This window comes from Melanerpes formicivorus, unplaced genomic scaffold, assembly GCF_026170545.1.
Source record: "Melanerpes formicivorus ecotype bairdi unplaced genomic scaffold, bMelFor1.0.p_v2 SCAF_18, whole genome shotgun sequence".
Taxonomy (NCBI): Eukaryota; Metazoa; Chordata; class Aves; order Piciformes; family Picidae; genus Melanerpes; species Melanerpes formicivorus.
In genome coordinates, this window is record NW_027142370.1 from 14,432,251 (window position 1) to 14,444,713 (window position 12,463).

Genomic DNA, 12,463 nt, shown 5'->3' on the forward strand with positions numbered 1-12,463 from the left:
GCCCAGGGATGACAACTCGGAGTCACTCACTTCCCCTCCTGTCCTTATTGCAGCTGTCACGAGCGTTAAGGCTGTTCTCGGATTGAAGCCTTGTCCTCTCTCATGGTGCTCACAACTCTCCTCTCACACAGGGAAACCACCACTTCAGCAACACTTAGCCTTGGCAACAGGATGGAGCTTTGAAAAGCTGCATATCTGGGGACAAAGAATGTGAATTTCCATTAAAGATGATGTATCTCAGCCATGGAGAACGATTCTGCCGTGACTCAACCTGCATAACTCCTATCAAATGGCCTTTGGAAAGGCCCTCATTCATCAAATTCTCCCAAACCCAATATTTTCATGCCTGAGACACAACATTTCATGCTAACACCTCTTCCTGTAACAGGAAGAATACAAAAAACCCCAAAGTGAAGAGAATTCTACCATGCAAGGCAGATGAATGTTTCCTGACCCCTGAGGATAGGATAGGGTAGGATAGGAGAGGGTAGGATAGGAGAGGGTAGGATAGAATAGAATAGAATAGAATAGAATAGAATAGAATAGAATAGAATAGAATAGAATAGAATAGAATAGAATAGAATTAACCAGGTTGGAAAAGACCCTCAGAGATCATCAAGTCCAACCTATCACCCAACACCATCTCTTCAACCGAAACATGGCACCAAGGGCCTCATCCAGTCTCTTCCTAAACACCTCCAGGGATGGTGACTCCACCACCTCCCTGGGCAGCACATTCCAATGGCCAATCTCTCTATGAAGAACTTCTTCCTCACCTGCAGCCTAAACCTCCCCTGGCACAACTTGAGACTGTGTCCTCTTGTTCTGTTGGTTGTTGCCTGGGAGAAGAGACCAAGCCCCACCTGGCTACAGTCTCCCTTCAGGTAGTTGTAGACAGCATTGAGATGTGGTTTGTTTGGCTCAGAAGGGTTCAGTTCTGCACTGCTCACTTTGACAAGTCCAGAATGAGAAATCCTGACAAATTGTCACATATGGTAGCCATGCTCAGTGGCCACACATGGAGGGTGCTCCTGTCCTTCCAGAAGTCAGCTGGGAGAAGAGACCAACCCCCTTGTGGCTACAGCCACCCTTCAGCAATCCAAGCTCTCTGCCCTGTGCTGTTTCAATGACCACTCAGGCTGTGACAGTGGCTTTACTCCGCTCTGGTTTCCTTTGTCATGACCAGCAGTGACAGCGGCTAGCATAGCCAGTGGGGCAAGGGAGATGATTCTCCCCCTCTGCTCCACTCTGCTGAGACCCCACCTGAAGCACTGCATCCAGTTCTGGAACCCCTATTACAGGAAAGATCTGGAGGTGCTGGAAGGCATCCAGAGAAGGGCCATGAGGATGAGCAGAGGGCTGGAGCTGCTCTCCTATGAAGACAGACTGAGAGAGTTGGGGCTGTTGAGTCTGGAGAAGAGAAGGCTCTGAGGAGACCTTCTTGTGGCCTTACAGTATCTGAAGGGGGCTACAAGAAAGCCAAGGAGGGACTTTTTAGGGTGTCAGGGAGTGATAGGATTATGGGGAATGGGATAAAAAAAAGAACCTAGGAATGGGTGGATTCAGATTGGATGTTAGGAAGAAGTTCTTCCCCTTGAGGGTGGTGAGACACTAGGAATACTGAATACTGAATACTGACACAGGTGAAAGCCTCACCCCTAGAGGTTTTTGCAGCCAGGCTGGATGTGGCTGTGAGCAACCTGCTGTAGTGTGAGGTGTCCCTGCCCATGGCAGGGGGCCTGGAACTGGATGATCCTTGAGGCCTCTTCCGACCCTGACAATTCTGTGACTCTATGATTCTATGACTCTGAAATGTGAGTTTCTCTCTTTAATTGTGCAAATGTTTGGTGCATCCTGACAGTACCCTGGGAGCTGCCTCTTCATCGTCTAAATACTTTGCAATGCTTTTCCCCCCACCTGTTTCCTGAGGACCAGGAATGTGGGCAGACAGCACCCTCTGCAGCGAGCAACGAGGAAATGAGAGCTTGATCTCTGCCGGGGACTTTTGTTTCTGCTGTATCAGCTTTAACTGCTGAGAGCCCTCTTTCACAGCCTGCTTTCAATGGACGAGCTGAACAATGGCCCTCAAGTTGTGCAGCTGGGATTTCAGGTTGCTTATTAGGAAGAGTTTCTTAACTGAAAGGGTCCTCAGGCATTGGACCAGGATGCCAAGGAAGGTGGTGGAGTCACCATCACTGGAGGTATATAATAGTCATGTAGATAGAATGGAATGGAATGGAATGGAATGGAATGGAATGGAATAGAATAGAATAGAATAGAATAGAATAGAATAGAATAGAATAAGAATAGAATAGAATAGAATAGAATAGAATAGACCAGGTTGGAAGAGACCTTCAAGATCATCGTGTCCAACCTATCACCCAACACCACCTAATCAACTAAACCATGGCACCAAGTGCCTCATCCAGCCTCCTCCTAAATGTCTCCAGTGATGGTGACTCCACCACCTCCCTGGGCAGCACATTCCAATGGGCAATCTCTATTTCTGGGAAGAACTTCTTTCTAACATCCAGCCTAAACCTCCCCTGGTGCAGCCTGAGACTGCGTCCTCTTGTTCTGGTGCTGGTTGCCAGGGAGAAGAGATCCACCCCCACCTGGCTGCAATCTCCCTTCAGGTAGTTGTAGACAGCAATAAGGTCACCCCTGAGTCTCCTCTTCTCCAGGCTAAGGTGTGGTGCTGAGGGGTGTGGTTTAGTCAAGGACTTGTCAGTGTTAGGCTAATGATGGGACTTGATGATCTTAAAGGTCTATTTGCAATCTATGTAGTTCTGTGATGCTGGGATTCTGCAGCTGGTGTGAAAGCTGAAAGAAGCAGAGGCTCCTCAGGGTATCTCAAAGCATGCATGGTGTTGTAAGGAAGAGAGATGGTGTCTCAACTGAACTCAAGACATCCCATAATTTTATGAGACATGCTGTTACAGGTGCTATTGCCTCTTTCCTCTGTAGAGGAAGTACAACCTTGTCTTACATTGCAGATGAACCATTTGGGAAGATTGTTTTCAGAGCTGCTGTTGTTTCACATGCAGCGTGTTCAGGGAGTCACAAAGGACACATCTCTCATTTGCAGAATGGGAATCTGAGCCAGACTGCAGGCAGTCAGTGCTGCTCCAGCTGTGGGCACCCCTGCTTTAGCTGTATTTCCTGCTAACAAGTGCAAGGAGTGCTGCAGGCACGCTGGTACAAAACCCTTGGGCTCAGAGTAGCTTTTCCCAAGCCACAAAACAGCAAGGTGATTTTCTCCCAGTCAGACTGACAGTGATGACCCCACCTTAATCATGGAAGCATAGAATACCAGGTTGGAAGGGAGCTAAAGAATCATCAGGTCCAAGCCTTCTTGGCAAAGCATGGTCTAGACAAGAAGCCTCAGCCCCTCAAAAGCTGAGCCTCAGGAGTGCCCAGTGCTGGGGACTCCACCACTTCCCTGGGAAGATTTTTCTGATGGCTGTTTGTCCTTGTTGTGAAAAATATTCCTCTTGTGTCCAAACAGAATGTCCCCAGGATTAACTTGTACCCATTACCTCTTGTCTTTTCCCTGTGGTTCCTTGAAAAAAGGAAGTCCTCATCTCCCTCTTAGTCACCCTTTAAATGCTTGACCAGTGTGATATGAGCATCAGTTTGCCCAGGTGGCCAAGAAGGCCAATGGCATCCTGACCTGCATCAGGAACAGTGTGGCCAACAGGAGCAGGGAAGTCATTGTGCCTTGTACTCAGCACTGGTTAGGCCACACCTTGAGTCCTGTGTCCAGTTCTGGGCCCCTCAGTTTAAGAAGGACATTGAGACTCTTGAACATGTCCAGAGAAGGGCAATGAGGCTGGGGAGGGGTCTGGAGCATAGCCCTGTGAGGAGAGGCTGAGGGAGCTGGGGTTGCTTAGCCTGGAGAAGAGGAGGCTCAGGGGAGACCTCATTGCCCTCTATAACTACCTGAGTGGAGGTTGTAGCGAGGAGGGGATTGGTCTCTTCTCCCAGGCAACCAGCACCAGTAGAAGAGGACACAGTCTCAAGCTGTGCCAGGGGAGGTTCAGGCTGGAGGTGAGGAGAAAGTTCTTCCCAGAAAGAGTTGTCAGGCATTGGAATGTGCTGCCCAGGGAGGTGGTGGAGTCACCATTCCTGGAGGTGTTCAAGAGGGGATTGGATGTGGCACTTGGTGCCATGGTTCAGTAGTCCTGAGGTGTTGGGTGACAGGTTGGACTTGATAATCTTTGAGATCTTTTCCAACCTTATTGATTCTATGATAAGACCTCTCCTAAGCTTTCTTTTCTCACTGATGGACAAATTCAGTTCTCTCAGCCTTTCCTCATATGGCAGCTTCCCAGTCCTTAGCTCATGTCTGTGGCTCTTCTCTGCACTCTCTCCAGCTTCTCACTATCACCTGGTAACATGGAACACTTGTCTGGATATCTTCCCCTCCAAAAAAGTGGTGCAGAGGCACAACCTACTAAACATCTTCTCCAGTATCCAGAAAAATATTTTGAGGATGGCATTTGTTCCAAATTAGCTGTGACACAAAGGCTCCTTAAATCCTCTGTCCAGGACTTGCTCTCTTTCTTGCAGCCCATGACATCAACCCATCAGCATAGCAAGAACGTACAAGGCAGAGGCTACTGAAAGAAGCAACCAACCCTCCACTATCCTGTAGACAGTAAGAGATCTACCATCTGGGGGCCATTTAGGGGAATTACCTTTCCATTTATCTCCTGCCCTTTGTAAAAGGAAGATAAATATTTCCCTGCTTGGAGGGGCTGGGTGCATTTGTTCCACTATGAATGCAGAAATGAGACTCCAAACACTGAAAAGATAGAGATTTATACCAAGAGGAAGGGATAAGCTGATTTTGCTGGGTACTGCCTGCCCTTGAAGACAATATGGAGCTACACAGCTCAGGCAAATGTCTGTGAGATCCTTCACTATAAGATTTGTTAATAAGAAATTGTTATGAGAATAAAACTTCTTCTTATTGTTATGACAATAAGAATTTTAGGGTTGGAAGGGACCTCAAGGATCAGCCAGCTCCAACCCCCCTGCCATGGCCAGGGACAACTCACACTAGATCGAGTTGCTCAGAGCCACAGCCAGCCTGGCTGCAAAAACCTCCAGAGAAGAGGCTTCCACCACCTCCCTGGGCAACCTGTGCCAGTCTCTCACCACCCTCATGGGGAAGAACTTCTTCCTAACATCCAATCTGAATCTATCCACTTCTACTTTGTTCCCATTCCCCCTAATCCTGTCACTCCCTGACACCCTCAAAAGTCCCTCCCCAGCTTTCTTGGAGCCCCCTTCAGATACTGGAAAGCCACAAGAAGGTCTCCTCAGAGCCTTCTCTTCCCCAGACTGAACAACCCCAACTCTCTGTCTGTCCTCAGAGGAGAGGAGCTCCAGCCCTCTGCTCATCCTCCTTTGCAAAGCCTGGGGCAGTTCAGCTGCAGGTGAATTAGTCTCTAAAGTCCTGTATAATTTCTGATTCTCCTCTCTGCCCCAACCTGAGTGAAGCAAGCAGGAGCACACACTTTCTTCTCTGTGCATTTTCATATCAATTCCTGCGAGCTGCTTTGAACTGCTTGAGGCAGCAGAACACCTGATGACCACTTTGTGAGGTGTTGCCTGGCATGCCAGCATCGATTCATTGCTCTCCCCCTCACTTTGCCTGTCAATTAGGCTGTGATTGTTCTGGAAGTCACAATAATTGGCAGGTTTTGCAGACACAGCTGGCAGTGACTGCACTGAGAGGTGGGGGGAGGAGGAATACATTTCAATACATATGCATACTGAAAGTGAGCACCTAACAAGAATAAATACAGACACCCTCAAAATAACTTTGACAACAAACACCAGCCAAGGAGAATAATCCAAAGCATCCCACTAATGGCAATCTGGGAAGCTCAGAAGCAGACAACAGAAGTATGCAGCCACCAGGAATGCAGCAGGGAAAAAAAATGGAGGGCATTTGGTTTATCTCATCTGTCATAAATAATGTTGAAAGGTTGAGTGCTAATGTTTGAAAGGACAAGAGCATCATGTTGATTCTTGGCATCTTCGTTCCTCTCTGTGAAATGAGAGCATTCACAGACTCACAGGATGTTAGGGGCTGGAAGGGACCTCAAGAGATCCTGCAGTCTGAGCCCTCTGTCAGAGCAGGATCACCTAGGCCAGATCACACAGGAACACAATAGAATAGCATGGAATGGAATAGGATAGGATAGGATAGGATAGGATAGGATAGGATAGGATAGGATAGGATAGGATAGGATAGGATAGGATAGGATAGGATGGGATGGGATGGGATGGGATGGGATGGGATGGGATGGGATGGAATGGGATGGGATGGAATGGAATAGAGTAGAGTAGAGTAGAGTACAGTAGAGTAGAATAGAATAGAATAGAATAGAATGGAATGGAATGGAATGGAATGGAATGGAATAGAATAGAATAGAATAGAATAGAATAGAATAGAATAGAATAGAATAGAATAGAATAGAATAGAATAGAATTAACCAGGTTGGAAAAGACCTTTGAGATCATCAAGTCCAACTTACCACCCAACACCATCTAATCAACTAAACCATGGCACCAAGTGCCCCATCCAGTCTCTTCCTAAACACCTCCAGTGATGGTGACTCCACCACCTCCCTGGGCAGCACATTCCCATGGCCAATCTCTCTTTCTATGAAGAACTTCTTCCTAACATCCAGCCTAAACCTCCCCTGGTGCAGCTTGAGACTGTGTCCTCTTGTTCTGGTGCTGGCTGCCTGGGAGAAGACACCAAGACATCCAGGTGGGTTTTGAACATCCCCAGAGAGGAGGAGTCCAAAACCCCCCCTGGGCAGCCTGTTCCAGTGTTCCATGCTGCAATGCTGCTTTCTAGGGAGTAGAGTTCCCCTTTGAGATGCCATTCATAGAGCCATGGAATGGTTTGGGTTGAAAGGAACCTTAAAGCTCATCCAGTTCAAACTCCCTGCCTTGGCAGGGACACCTCCCACTAGAACAGGTCATTCAAGGACTCATCCAACCTGGCCAAGCTTGGGATGTCACGTTGGTTGAAACCAGTTTAAAGTAGTGCTTGAGTTAAGATGTTTACCAGAGCTGGCAAGAAAACCTAGCTGATTAAAAGAAAAGAAAAAAAGTGATTTAGGTTTCAAATATTCATCATAAAATTGGTCTGCATTTTTGGTTACTTTTGTTTTTAAATTACACTAAGAGTGGAGGAAATGTAGCTTGAAGTCCATCATTCCTGTGCAGTTACAGAATGATAGTAGTCACAGAAAGATTAGTGAGTTTGCAGATGACAGCAAGCTGGGGGCAGGTGTGGATCTGTTGGAGGGTAGGAGGGTTCTGCCACAGGGACCTTGACAGGCTGGACAGAAGGACAGAGTCCAACAGGATGGCATTCAACAAGTCCAAGTGCCAGGTGCTGCACTTTGGCCACAACAACCCCATGCAGAGCTACAGGCTGGGGTCAGAGTGGCTGGAGAGCAGCCAGGCAGAGATGGACCTGGGGGTACTGGTTGACAGCATCTGAACATGAGCCTGCAGTGTGCCCAGGTGGCCAAGAAGGCCAATGGCATCCTGGCCTGCATCAGCAATAGTGTGGCCAGCAGGAGCAGGGAAGTCATTGTGCCCTGTGCTCAGCACTGGTTAGGACATACCTTGAGTCCTGTGTCCAGTTCTGGGCCCCTCAGTTTAAGAAGGACATTGAGACACTTGAATGTGTTCAGAGAAGGGCAACAAGGCTGGGGAGGGGTCTGGAGTACAGCCCTATAAGGAGAGGCTGAGGGAGCTGGGGTTGCTTAGCCTGGAGAAGAGGAGGTTCAGGGGAGACCTTCTTGCTATCTACAGCTACCTGAAGGGAGGTTGTAGCCAGGTGAGGGTTGGCCTCTTCTCCCAGGCAACCAGCACCAGAACAAGAGGACACAGTCTCAGGATGTGCCAGGGGAAGTTTAGGCTGGAGGTGAGGAGAAAGCTTTCCAGAAAGAGAAATTGGCCATTGTAATGTGCTGCCCAGGGAGGTGGTGGAGTCACCATCCCTGGAGGTGTTGAAGAAAGGCTTGGATATAGCACTTGGAGCCATGGTTTAATTGTCAGGTGGTGTTAGGTGTTAGGCAATAGGTTGGACTTGATGATCTCTGAGTTCTTTTCCAACCTTACTGATTCTGTGATTCTGTGATACCCACACAATGTAATATTAGATTCATAACAATTTTGGATTCATAAATGATTCATAAAATGTTGAATACTTGAGGATTCATTTTTTTTTCCTGAACAAAGAAGGAATTATAATCTCAGAGTATTGTTATTACTAAAGCCTCAGTGAAAACAGTGAGTGATAGCTTGAGAGGAAATTGGGGGTCTTCAAGGTCCCTTCTAAGCCAAACCATTCTATGATTCTCTGTATTAACATCTCAATCATGCATGAAGTCTAGTGTGTATTTTTAGATTGCTGGAATAATAAGTTCTCAATTGTATTCCAATTTCCTCTTTTCTCCTTCCCCAGAGGGAAAGGTCCTGAATGACTGCACAATGCCAGACACATCTGACTCCTAAAGAATATCTGCATGGACAAGGTGAGACCTTGTCTCAGGAGGAGGCTCAGGGGTGACCTCATTGCCCTCTACAACTACCTGAGGGGTGGTTGTGGCCGGGAAGGGGTTGGTCTCTTCTCCCAGGCAACCAGCACCAGAACAAGAGGACACAGTCTCAAGCTGTGCCAGGGGAGGTTTAGACTCGAGGTGAGGAGGAAGTTCTTCACTGAGTGAGTCATTCGTCATTGGAACGGGTTGCCCAGGGAGGTGGTAGAGTCACCATTCCTGGAGGTGCTCAAGAGGAGATTGGATGTGGCACTTGGTGCCATGGTCTAGTCATGGGGTCTGTGTTGATAGGTTGGACTCGATGATCCTCGAGGTCCTTTCCAACCTAAGTTATACTATGAGACTGTGATACCAGGCTTTGGTGGTTTCACAGTGGAGATGTTGCACTGTGAAGATTCCAGCCAGTTACAAACAACAATCAAACAACAAAGGAGATGCAAGACCTAACCAGAGAAGGTAGGGCAGTCTTTTTGATTTGGACATCTCCAATTCACAGACTGATTCACAGATACAGAGATTGCATTGGTTTTGAAGGGGCCCTCAAAGGTCATCTTGTCCAACCCCCTTGCACTGAGCAGGGACACCTCCAACTAGATCATGCTGCCCAGGGCCACATCCCGTCTGATTTTGAGTGCCTCCAGGGGACAGTGCCTCCACCACAATCCAGTCTGCTTTTGAATGTCTCCAGGGACAGTGCCTCCATCACATCCAGTCTGCTTTTGAATGTCTCCAGGGACAGTGCCTCCACTCCATCCAGTCTGCTTTTGAATGTCTCCAGGGACAGTGCCTCCACTCCATCCAGTCTGCTTTTGAATGTCTCCAGGGACAGTGCCTAAACCATATCCCTGACCAACCTGTTCTAGTATTTTACCACTCTGTGCTCTGTGAAGAACATCTTCCTTATGTCCAAACTAAATCTCCCCGCTCCAGTTTCCACAGCTGCCCCTAGTCCTATCACTACAAGCCCTTATAAAGTCCCTCCCCAGCCTTCCTGCAGGTCCCCTTTAGATACTGAAATGCAGTTCTAAGGTCACCCTGGAGACTTCCCTTCCCTTCCCCTCTTCCTTTGCCTTCCCTTCCCCTCTTCCCTTGCCTTCCCTTCCCCTCTTCCCTTGCCTTCCCTTCCCCTCTTCCCTTCCCAAATCTTACCTTCCCAAACATTCCCTTCCCAAACATTCCTTTCCCAAACCTGCCCTTCCCAAACCTTCCCTTCCCAAACTTCCCTTCCCTCTTCTCTTTGCTGTAGAGCTTCAAATCTTTCAGCCTAGGAGAGATGCTCCAGTTCTCTTATCATCTTGGTGGCCTTCCTCTTGACCCACTCCAGCAGGTCCAATGTCTCTCTTGCTTTTGGGGCCCCAGAGCTGGACACGGCAATCCTGGTGAAGTCCACCAGAGCAGAGCAGAGTGGCAGAACCCTTCTGAAGAAAAGTGAGGAAGCAAAAATATCTCAAGCATCACTTTCCAGTCCTGATGCCAAAACTCATCTTCTGCCACTTCCTTTCTGTGCTTTATTTTCATTCTGGGAGTAAGGACAAGTGCCAACGACTGTACCCCTGAGAGCTCACACAAGGTGGCAATCATTTTGTGCTCTTTGCTGAAGTGTAGGATTGAAAACATTATAGGCAAGCAAAGTAATGAACTAATAAAAGTGGAATAAGCTGCTGGACAAGTCCCACACGAGGGTGCAAATGATTCAGTAATGATCCCCTGGCCCAGAAAAGCAAATCCCATGCAGAGCTCTCTGAGCCCTAAGATTTTAGGCATTGCTGCCTGACAACTGTCATGCAGGTGCCTTAGGTTTTTAAACCACAGAATTCCCCCCAGCTTGTGTCTACATGCAATCTTCTCAAAGATCTCAACTCATAAAGAAAGGAGCTGGGGGGTTATTGTTTGCTTGTTTGTTTGTCATTGTCTGATGGTTACATTTAATAGAATCATAGAACAGAATCATAGAATTGTTAGGGTGGGAAAGAAACTCAAGGATCATCCAGTTCCAACCCCCCTGCCATGGGCAGGGATACCTCACACTACAGCAGGTTACTCACAGCCACTTCCAGCCTGGTTTTCAAAACCTCCAGGGATGAGGCTTCCACCACCTGTGCCAGTCTCTCACCACCCTCATGGGGAAGAACTTCTTCCTAACATCCAATCTGAATCTACCCATTTCTAGTGTTTTTTTTTTTTTGCATTCCCCCTAGTCCTATCACTCGCTGATAGCTAAAAAGTCCCTCCCCAGCTTTCTTGTAGCCCTCTTCACATACTGGAAGGCCACAGTAAGGTCTCCTTGGAGGCTTCTCTCCAGACTGAACAACCCCAACTCCCTCAGTCTGTCTCCATAGCAGAGCAGCTCCAGCCCTCTGCTCATCCTTGTGGCCCTTCTCTGGACACCTTCCAGCACCTCCAGATCCTTCCTGTAATAGGGGCTCCAGAACTGAACACAGTACTCCAGGTGTGGTCTCACCAGAGTGGAGCAGAGGAGGAGAATCACCTCCCTGACCCTGCTGGCTATGCTTCTCTTGATGCAGCCCAGGCTCTTGTTGGCTTTCTGGGCTGCAAGTGCTCACTGCTGACTCCTGTTGAGCTTCTCCTCCCCCAGCACCCCCAAGTCCTTTTCTTCAGGGCTGCTTTCAAGCCAGTCCCTGCCCAGACTATATCAGTGCTTGGGATTGCCCCGACCCAGAGGCAGGACCTGCATCTGATTTCCAATTATATTAGTGTGTTTGAGCTATTATCCTATTTGATATATCCAAACTGTTCAAGATCTTTGCCATTTAAAGGGATTTTTTTTGTTGTTGCTTGCTCCTCTGCACGTTGAAGACCAATAATATCACTGTCTGAAAGATTGGCACCTGAAGAGTTCTTAGGGATGAAGCATAAAAGAGATAAGATTATAGCGTTTAATGCTATCAAATTGTTTTCCTTTGATACCACTGATCAGTGTGAGCTGCTTTCAACTTGCTTCAGTATTTGCATTTTTAAATCCTGTCAAGAAGATAAAGGACTGGCTGATTGCATCTAGAAGGCAAAATGTGTGCGTGCTCCGCATCCATCAGCTCGCACCTGCTCTCTCTTAATGACCAAGCGACTCTGCTTTGCAGTCAGAGGATGCAACTGTCAGGAATTACCACAAAGAAATAGAAAGGGTTCTGCTGCAAATCTCTTTCATTATCCTTTATTTTCTGTTGCTAGGGTCAATACTAAGGTCATCACTGGAGGTGTTTAGGAAGAGACTGGATGGGGAGCTTGGTGCCATGGTTTAGTTGATTAGATGGTGTTTGGCGATAGGTTGGACTCGATCATCTCAAAGGTCTTTTCCAACCTGGTTAATCCTCTCCTCTCCTCTCCTCTCCTCTCCTCTCCTCTCCTCTCCTCTCCTCTCCTCTCCTCTCCTCTCCTCTCCTCTCCTCTCCTCTCCTCTCCTCTCCTCTCCTCTCCTCTCCTCTCCTCTCCTCTCCTCTCCTCTCCTCTCCTCTCCTCTCCTCTCCTCTCCTCTCCTCTCCTCTCCTCTCCTCTCTCTCCTCTCCTCTCCTCTCCTCTCCTCTCCTCTCCTCTCCTCTCCTCTCCTCTCCTCTCCTCTCCTCTCCTCTCCTCTCCTCTCCTCTCCTCTCCTCTCCTCTCCTCTCCTCTCCTCTCCTCTCCTCTCCTCTCCTCTCCTCTCCTCTCCTCTCCTCTCCTCTCCTCTCCTCTCCTCTCCTCTCCTCTCCTCTCCTCTCCTCTCCTCTCCTCTCCTCTCCCTCTCCTCTCCTCCTCTCCTCTCCTCTCCTCTCCTCTCCTCTCCTCTCCTCTCCTCTCCTCTCCTCTCCTCTCCTCTCCTCTCCTCTCCTCTCCTCTCCTCTCCTCTCCTCTCCTCTCCTCTCCTCTCC